Source organism: Bison bison, unplaced genomic scaffold, assembly GCF_000754665.1.
Source record: "Bison bison bison isolate TAMUID 2011002044 unplaced genomic scaffold, Bison_UMD1.0 scf7180017864516, whole genome shotgun sequence".
NCBI classification, from domain to species: domain Eukaryota; kingdom Metazoa; phylum Chordata; class Mammalia; order Artiodactyla; family Bovidae; genus Bison; species Bison bison.
The window spans coordinates 10476782-10486487 of record NW_011495069.1 but is presented as its reverse complement, the minus strand read 5'-3'; the positions used below and the strand labels follow the sequence as shown (position 1 = coordinate 10486487).

General features: G+C 43.2%; 1 pseudogene; it reads left to right on the top strand.

Moving 5' to 3' along the window:
- Window positions 1–3623: 3623 nt before the first annotated feature.
- On the top strand, window positions 3624–4135 carry LOC104981193 (annotated as a pseudogene).
- Window positions 4136–9706: the final 5571 nt, after the last annotated feature.

Below are 9706 nucleotides of genomic sequence, written 5' to 3'. Positions count from 1 at the left end.
CCACTGCTGAGTTTTCCAAATTTGCTGGCATATTGAGTGCAGCACTTTCACAGCATCATCTTCCAGGATTTGAAATAGTTCAACTGGAATTCCATCACCTCCACTAGCTTTGTTCATAGTAATACTTTCTAAGGCCCACTTGACTTCACATTCCAGGATGTCTGGCTCTAAGTGAGTGATCACACCATCGTGATTATCTTGGTCATGAAGATCTTTTTTGTACAGTTCTTCTGTGTATTCTTGCCACCTCTTCTTAATATCTTCTGCTTCTGTTAGGTCCATACCATTTCTGTCCTTTATCGAGCCCATCTTTGCATGAAATGTCCCCTTGGTATCTCTAATTTTCTTGAAGAGATCTCTAGTCTTTCCCATTCTGTTATTTTCCTCTATTTCTTTGCATTGATCACTGAGGAAGGCTTTCTTTAAAAACATACAATGAATTTCTTGCACTTTGGTGTTCAGCTCTATGAGTCAAACACATAAATTCCTGTGTTTCCACTACCATAATAATCTAATTAAAAACTGTCCATCACCCCAAAATTTTCCTTTGTGCTGTCTTTTGTGGTCAACACCTTCTTCTCACCGAGCCTGTGGCATCTACTGATTTGTTTTCTGTTCCTATGATTTGGGTTTTCCAGAAAGGATTCTCTGAGGTGGGAAAATAGTGTGATTTGAATGTGATAGAGAAACTGATTCAATCTATAATGTGTGCTCTTTTGTGCTATTGAATTTTTCCTTAAATGTACACATTACTATGCCTTAAAAATAACAACAAAATAAGATTTTTGCAAAAGAAAAAGCTAAGATCTCAGAAGGGGATGACAGAGGATGAGATGGTTGGATGGCATCACCGACTCAATGGATGTGAATTTGAGTAAGCTCCAGGAGTTGGTGATGGATAGGGAAGCCCAGCTGCAGTCCATGGGGTCGCAAAGAGTTGGACACGACTGAGCGACTGAACTGAACTGAACTGAACTGAAGATCTCAGAAAGTGTTGGGGACCACTGAAAACCAGTTCCACCTAACACAGTTTAAACTCCCCACTGGGCGGAATGACTTCACCTTAGTTTCAGATCCTGAGATCTTTTCTTTCACAAACTGTGAAAGGCTACCAAAGCCTTGGTAGTCCTTTATGGGCTGAGAACCAGGTCCAATTAATTGGCAAAGAATTTACTGGGCCAATCAGAGAACAATATGCAAATAAATAAAAACTATTAAACTTCCTCACCCTTGCTTTGGACTTTGCAGAATTGAGGCTGTGAATGTTGCTGCCCCCTGCTGGCCACATCTCTCAACAGCAGATGCATTGAACTAAAAGGATCCCACTTCAATTAAGACCTCTGTGGGACTCTGGATTAGAGAAACAGGACTTAAAATAAATTTTACTCTTTGCTGGTCAGACCACTGCTCTGACACAAACATAAGCTGATAATTATTGTTGTTAAGTCACTAAGTCATGTCCAACTCTTTGCGACCCACTGGACTCCAGCATGCCAGGCTTCCCTGTCCTTTTTCACTGTCTCCCAGAGTTTTCTCAAACTCATGTCCATTGAGTTGGTGATGCCATCCAGTTGTCTCATCCTCTGTTGTCCCATTCTCCTGCTTCCCTCAATCTGCCAAAGTATCAGGATCTTTTCCAATGAGTCAGCTTTTCGCATCAGGTGGCCAAATTTATAGGAGCTTCAGCTTCAGCATCAGTCCTTCCAATGAATATTCAGGGTTGATTTCCTTTAGGACTGACTGATTTGATCTCCCTACTGTCCATTATATCTACTACTGTGGGCAAGAATCCATTAGAAGAAATGGAGTAGCCCTCATAGTCAACAAAAGCATCCGAAATGCAGAACTTGGGTGCAATCTCAAAGATGACAGAATGATCTCAGTTCGTTTCCAAGGCAAACCATTCAATATCTCAGTAACCAAAGTCTATGCCCCAGTCACTAAGGTTGAAGAAGTTGAAGTTGAAAGATTCTATGAAGACCTACAAGATCTTTTAGAACTAACACCAAAAAAATAAAGATGTCATTTTCATCACAGGGGAGTGGAATGCAAAAGGAGGAAGTGAAGAGCTACCTGGAGTAACAGGCAAGTTTGACTTGGCAAACAGGCAAGTTTGCCAAGTAACAGGCAAGCTACCTGGAGTAACAGGCAAGTACAAAATGAAGCAGGGCAAAGACTAACAAGAGTTTTGCCAAGAGAATGCACTGGTCATAGAAAACACCCTCTTCCAACAACACAAGAGACTACTCTACACATGGACATCCCCAGAGAGTCAATACCAAAATCAGATTGATTATATTCTTTGCAGCCAAAGATGGAGAAACTCTATACAGTCAGCATAAACAAGACCAGGAGCTGACTGTGGCTCAGATCATAAACTCCTTATTGCCAAATTCAGACTTATATTGAAGAAAGCAGGGAAGACAACTAGACCATTCAGGTATGATCTAAATCAAAGCCCTTATGATTATACAGTGAAGTGAGAAATAGATTCAAGGGATTTGATCCGACAGACACAGTACCTGAGGAACTTCGGAGGTTTGTAACATGGTTCCGGAGGTGGTGATCAAAACCATCCCCAAGAAAAAGAGATGCAAAAGGCAAAAGAGTTGTCTGAGGAGGCCTTAAAAAAAGCTGAGAAAAGAAGACAAGCTAAAGGCAAAGGAAAAAAGGAAAGATATACCCATCTGAGTGCAGGATTCTAAAGAATAGCAAGGAGAGATAAGACAGCCTTCCTTAGTGACCAATGCAAAGAAATAGAGGAAAACAATTGAATGGGAAAGACTAGAGATCTCTTCAAGAAAATTAGAGATACCAAGGGAATATTTCATGCAAAGGTGGGCACAATAAAGGACAGAAATGGTATGGACCTAACAGAAGCAGAAGATATTAAGAGGAGGTGGCAAAAATACACAGAAGAACTATACGAAAAAGATCTTCATGACCCAAATAACAATGATGGTGTTATTGTTATTGTCACCTAGAGCCAGACATCTGACTTCTTGGAGTGTGAAGTCAAATGGGCCTTAGCAAGCATAACTGCCAACAAAGCTAGTGGAGGTGATGGAATTCCAGCTGAGCTATTTCAAATCCTAAGAGATGATGCTGTGAAAGTGCTGCACTCAATATGCCAGCAAATTTGAAAAAAGCAGTGGCCACAGGACTGGAAAATGTCAGTTTTCATTCCAATCCCAAAGAATGTTCAAACTGTCACACAGTTGCCCTCATTTCACGTGCTAGCTTAGTAATGCTCAAAACTCTCCAAGCAAGGCTTCAACATTATGTGAACCAAGAACTTCCAGATGTTCAAGCTGGATTTAGAAAAGGCAGAGGAACCAGAGATCAAATTGCTAACATCTGTTGGATCATCAAAAAAGCAAGAGAATTCCAGAAAAACATGTACTTCCGCTTTATTGACTACACCAAAGCCTTTGACTGTGTGGATCACAACAAACTGTGGAAAATTCTGAAAGAGATGGGAATACCAGACCACCTGACCTGTCTCTTATAAACCTGTATGCAGGTCAGGAAGCAACAGTTAGAAACAGACATGGAACAACAGATTAGTTCAAAATTGAGAAAGGAGCCTTTTCGAGGGTGGCAGCAGTCGTGGGTAGAGCGCCATGAAGGCCTCAGGGACGCTTCGAGAGTATAAGGTGGTGGGGCGCTGCCTGCTGATCCGCAAATGCCGCATGCCGCCCCTCTATCGCATGAGAATTTTTGCGCTGAATCATGTTGTTGCCAACTCCCGCTTCTGGTACTTTGTGTCTCAGTTGAAGATGAAGAAATCCTCGGGGGAAGTCGTCTACTGTGGACAGGTGTTCGAGAAATCTCCCCTGCGAGTGAAGAACTTCGGCATCTGGCTACGCTATGACTCCCGCAGCGGCACCCACGACATGTACCGGCAGTACCGGGACCTGACCACCGCTGGCGCCGTCCCCCAGTGTTACCGGCACCGAGCCCGGCCCACTCAATCCATATCATGAAGGGGGAGGAGATCGCAGCCAGCAAGTGCCTCCGACCAGCGGTCAAGCAGTTCCACGACTCCAAGATCAAGTTCCCACCGCCCCAGTGCGTCCTCCATCTCCAGCACAAGCCACGCTTCACCACCAAGAGGCCCAACACCTTCTTTTAGGTGCAGGCCTTCTGTCCCCGGGGCTGCCCAAATACAGCTTAGTGGGAAAACCGAAAAAAAAAAAAAAAAATTGGGAAAGGAGTACGTCAAGGCTGTATATTGTCACCTTGCTTATTTAACTTAGATGCAGAGTACATCATGTGAAATGCCGGGCTGGATAAAGCACAAGCTTGAGCCAAATTGCCAGGAGAAGTATCAGTAACTTCAGATATGCAGATGACACCACCCTTATGGCAGAAAGCGAAGAGGAACTAAAGAGCCTCTTGATGAAAGTGAAAGAGGAGAGTGAAAAGCTGGCTTAAAACTCAACAGTCAAAAAATGAAGATCATGGCATCCATTCCCATCACTTCATGGCAAATAGATGGGGAAACAATGGAAACAGTGAGAGACTTTCTTTTCTTGGGCTCCAAAATCACTGTAGATGGTGACTGAAGCCATGAAATTAAAAGACACTTGCTCCTTGGAAGAAAAGCTATGACCAACCTAAACAGAGTATTAAAAAGCAGAGACATTTCTTTGCCAACAAAGGTCTGTCTAGTCAAAACTATGGTTTTTCCAGTAGTCATGTATGGATGTGAGAGTTGAACCATAAAGAAGGCTGAGCATCGAAGAACTGATGCTTTTGAACTGTGGTGTTGGAGAAGACTCTTGAGAGTCCTTTGGACGGCAAGGAAATCAAACCTGTCAATCTAAAGGAAATCAATCCTGAATATTCATTGGAAGGACTGACGCTGAAACTAAAGCTCCAATACTTTGGCCACCTGATGCAAACAGCTGACTCATTAGAAAAGACCCTGATGCTGGGAAAGATTGAAGGCGGGAGGAGAAGGGGGTGGCAGAGGATGAGATGGTTGGATGGCATCACTGACTCAATGGACATGAGTTTGAGCAAGCCCCAGGAGATGGTAAAGTACAGGGAAGCCTGGTGTGCTGCAGTCCATGGGGTTGCAAAGAGTTGGACACGCCTGAGCCACTGAACAGCAGCAAAGCACGATGCCTGGCACATAGTGAGCATGCGGCCAATATTGATAGCTGTTAGGCAAATCTTCAGGCTGCCTACGTGGCATCAGTGGTAAAGAACATGCCTGCCAACGCACGAGACACAAGAAACTCGGGTTCTATCCCTTGGTCAGGAAGATCCCGTGGAGAAGGGCCTGGTAACCCCACTCCAGTATTCTTGCCTGGAGAATCCCATTGACAGAGGAGCCTGGAGGGCTACAGTCCAGGGGGGTCACAAAGAGTCAGACATGATTAAAGCAACTTAACACACATGCAGGCAAGCCTTCAGAAGCCTCTCCCATTCTAAACCGACAAATTGTCCTTTACACAAGTAGTGCAGTGAAAAGACTTTTAACACTTGGCTCCACCGCTTATGATTTTGAGCAAAACTATCTTAACCTCTTTGAACTCTATTGACCTCACAAGTGGTTTCGAATGTTACATGACATCATCTATGCAAAGCACGAACCACAGTGCCTGGCATGCAGTGAACACTTAATAAACAGAGTGATAATTAACACAGGAAGAGTTAACAAGTTCAGCTCAAGGTTGAACAGCTCTTGTTGCAAACAGGCAGGTCACAGGTGGTCACTATTCTGTATATATTTGGGGCTAGCCCTCAGTGTTTTACAATTTTTAAGTTACTTGCCAGCATTAGAAACAGAAATTTCACATATAAGTCCAGATTCTTCTATTTTTTAATGTGAAGCTCTGACTAGGTGTCACACCAGATCTATAAGGAAGATGGCATATAGCAGTTGTTGTTCAGTTGCTCAATCATGTCCGACTCTTTGCCACCCCATGGACTGCAGCGCAACAGTCTTCCCTGTCCTTCACCATCTCCATATAGCATATAGCAGAGAAACCTAATTTCTTGCAAAGGAACCAGGTAATCCCTGAAGAAGTGATGTTAAAGCTGAGACATGAAAGTTGAGTAGGAGTTAACTTGATAAAGATAGTGGGGACGATGTTCCCAGCAAAGGGACTGGCAGGTCTAAAGACCCTGATTCAGGGACATTAGTGCCTCCAGGACACTTCAGGGAAGCCTGGCTGGAGCACAGAGGAGGGGAAGGTGGGAAGATGAGACTCCAGTTGACACTTTATGGATTTTGGACTTTATCGTGGGGTTGAATGTAGTTCAAGGCTGGAAGCTGGGTGGTAGCCAACTGGTGTAACAAACTGATAGGGGTCAGAATGGATTAGGGTCAAGGGTCAAGACTGAGCAGATGAGAAAGCAGAGCAGTACGAGGAGCCCCATCTAGAAACTCTGGGCAGACACAGGATAGCCTATCAGGTGTCATCTTGCAAAGGGCAGACTTTATAAGGACCAAGCTAAGCTGGAGACCAGAGTGAATTTCTCATATTCATTTTCAAAGTGAAAAAAATGAGAAAAATAAAGATTTGGACAAGGACATATAACAAACGAGATACAGAACTAGATTCACAACACCTACCATTAACTTGCTGCTTATCTCACTGTATTAATTTTCTCAAGGTGAATAATCTCAGTACCAATACTGTGCTGTTGATAATAATGTAGGTCCTGTATCAAGAGCTGGCTAAATGGTCGGCTCTGTGCTTATGTGCATTACCATTCTCATTATTTCATTTAGTTAACAGCTACAGTCCACCCAAAATAGTATGTACCAGGGGACTGTGGGGTACTGGAGACACAGGAATGAAGGAGACAGGCACATCCCTATCCTGTGGGAGTTCACCATCTGGAAAGGAGCTGAGTAGTTGAGGTAATGACAAAGGGTAATTGGCAGGCATTGTAGGGAGAGTCTAACAGTGAGCCTATCCTACCATGGGCAGCTGGGAAGGGTTTTTGGAAGAAGTGACAGTTGAGCTGAAAAGGCAGGAGTGAAACTCAGAGGAAGATTGTTCCAGGAACAGAGAACAGCACACTGAAGTCACTGTTCTCACTATAACCTGATGAGACACGGGCTGTGGTTATCCCCTTCTCACAGATGAAGAGACTGAGATTCTAAGAGAGAGGAAGTAACTGACCCGCTAGACAGTGCTGGGGCCAGGGTATAAGCCTGGATCTGCCTGGACCAAGGCTCATTCTCTTCGCTGCTAAACTGGATATTTCTCTTAGTCGGTCTGTTCCTTCTAAGGGTCGTGTGAGTGAAGTGGAATATTAACTGAGGTGCCTACAATCCAAGAAGTTGAAATCATGGCTTACAAACTATGCAAGCATGTCTGTGTCAGGGTTGGCTGTCTGTTTGGGAATGACAGCTATTCAGTGACACAGCTCCTGGGCTAACATCTGAATGGATGTTCAGTTCAGCTGAATATGATTCAACAGCCATTTACTGAGTGCCTACTATGTGCTAGGAAGGGTGCCAGGCATTGTCAGAGTTACAGAGATGATGAGAAAAGTGCCCAGGTACTAGGCTAAAGATCATGTTTATTGTTTAGTCGCTAAGTCATGTCCGACTCTTTTATGATCCCATGTTAATCACTAACAGATTTAAAAAGTTAAACAACAAAGCCATAAATAACCCTGGCAGTTAGAAACCATAGATAATATCATAATAGCTACCAAGTTTTGAGACCTTAATGAAAATAAAACTGATCATGAAATCGTAGCTAAAAACTAAAAGCCCATTCTGTGAGATTAGGTTGAGGAGTTTGCATGTATTATCTCCTTTAACCCATGTTCATTCTATAAAGCTAATATCATAGTGTCAATGGTACTAATATGGCCCATTTTATAGATGAGGAAACTGAGCTTCAGAGGTTTTTGCTTGAGATTGCAGGGCTTCCCAGATGGCACACTGATAAAAGACTCTGCCTGCTAATGCAAGAGACACAAGAGATAAGAGTTCAATCCCTGGGTCAGGAAGATCCCCTGGAGAAGGAAATGACAACCCATGCCAGTAATCTTGCTTGGAAAATTCCGTGGACAGAGGAGCCTGGAAGACTACAGTCCATGGGGTTGCAAAGAGCTAGTAAATAGAAGAACTATAATTCAAACCCAGGTCTGTCTGACTCCAAAACTTGGACTCTAGAGCATTGCACCACACCATCTTTGCAAGAAGAGTCAGTTTGTGAAAACCCAGGGGAATGTATGATCTGCATTTAGCCAGGCACACATCCAGACAGGAGAAATAAATATCAGTGCTCTAAAAACCCTCCAGGGGAGTAAAGAACCAGGGGAAAAAAATAAAACAAGATGTCTAATCATTTAAATACTAGTTAATCCCTAAATGGAGAAGGCAATGGCAACCTACTCCAGTATTCTTGTCTGGAGAATCCCAGGGACGGAGGAGCCTGGTGGGCTGCAGTCTATGGGGTAGCAAAGAGTCTGACACGACTGAAGAAACTTAGCAGCAGCAGCAGCAGCAGCAGCAGTAATCCCTAAATGGAGAACCTACCTCAAATATTTATACTGTCCTTTTTGTCACTTAATTCTACTTAAACTGGCCTCTAGAAATATCTTTAATTAGTAGCTAAAGCTTAGAATTTTTGGTATCAAGATATACCTCTTTGAGTTTTTTGAAAAATTAATTAATTAATTAGGCTCTGCCTGGTCACAGTTGTGGCTCTCAAGATCTTCAATCTTCTTTGTCACATGAGGGGTCTAGTTCCCTAACCAGGGATCAAACCCAGGCCTCTTGCTTTGGGAGCTTGGAGTCTCAGCCAATGGACCACTAGGAAGTCCCACCTCCTTTAATTCTTGTTTTACATTTATATGGGAAAGAAAAAAAAGCTGTTTCATAAAAATCAGTATCAAGCAAATAAGAGAACCTCATTAATGGCGAGCTAGATGACTCACAATCTGGAATCAAGATTGCCAGGAGAAATGTCAACAACCTCAGATATGCAGATGATAACTCTTTAATGGCAGAAAGTGAAGAGGGACTAAAGAGCCTCTTGATGAAGAGTGAGTGTTAGCTGCTTAGTCATGTCCGACTCTTTTGAGTCCCCATGGATTGTAGCCCACCAAGCTCCTCTGTCCATGGAATTCTCCAGGCAAGAATTCCAGAGTGGATTGCCATTTCCTTCTCCAGCAGATCTTCCTGACCCATGGATCAAACCTGTGTCTCCTGCATTGCAGGCAGATTCTTTGCTGTCTGAGCTGAAGAGGAAAAGAGGTGAATACAAAGATGGCTTAAAACTCAACATTCAAAAAATGAAGATCATGGCATTCAGTTCCATCACTTCATGGCAAATAGGGAAACAATGGAAACAGTGACAGATTTTATTTTCTTGGGCTCCAAAAATCACTGTGAACAGTGACTGCAGCTACAAAATTAAAAGATGCTTGCTCCTTGGAAGAAAAGCTCTAACAAATCTAGACAGCGTATTAAAAAGCAAAGACATCACTTTGCCAACAAATAGGTCCATCTATTCAAAGCTATGGTTTTTCCAGTAGTCATGTACGGATGTGAGAGATGGACCGTAAAGAAGGCTGAGCACCAAAGAATTGATGCTTTCAAACTGTGGTGCCTGAGAAGACTCTTGAGAGTCTCTTGGACCAGTCAATCCTAAAGGAAATCAACCGTGAATATTCATTGGAAGGACTGATGCTGAAGCTGAAGCTCCAATACTTTGGCCACCTG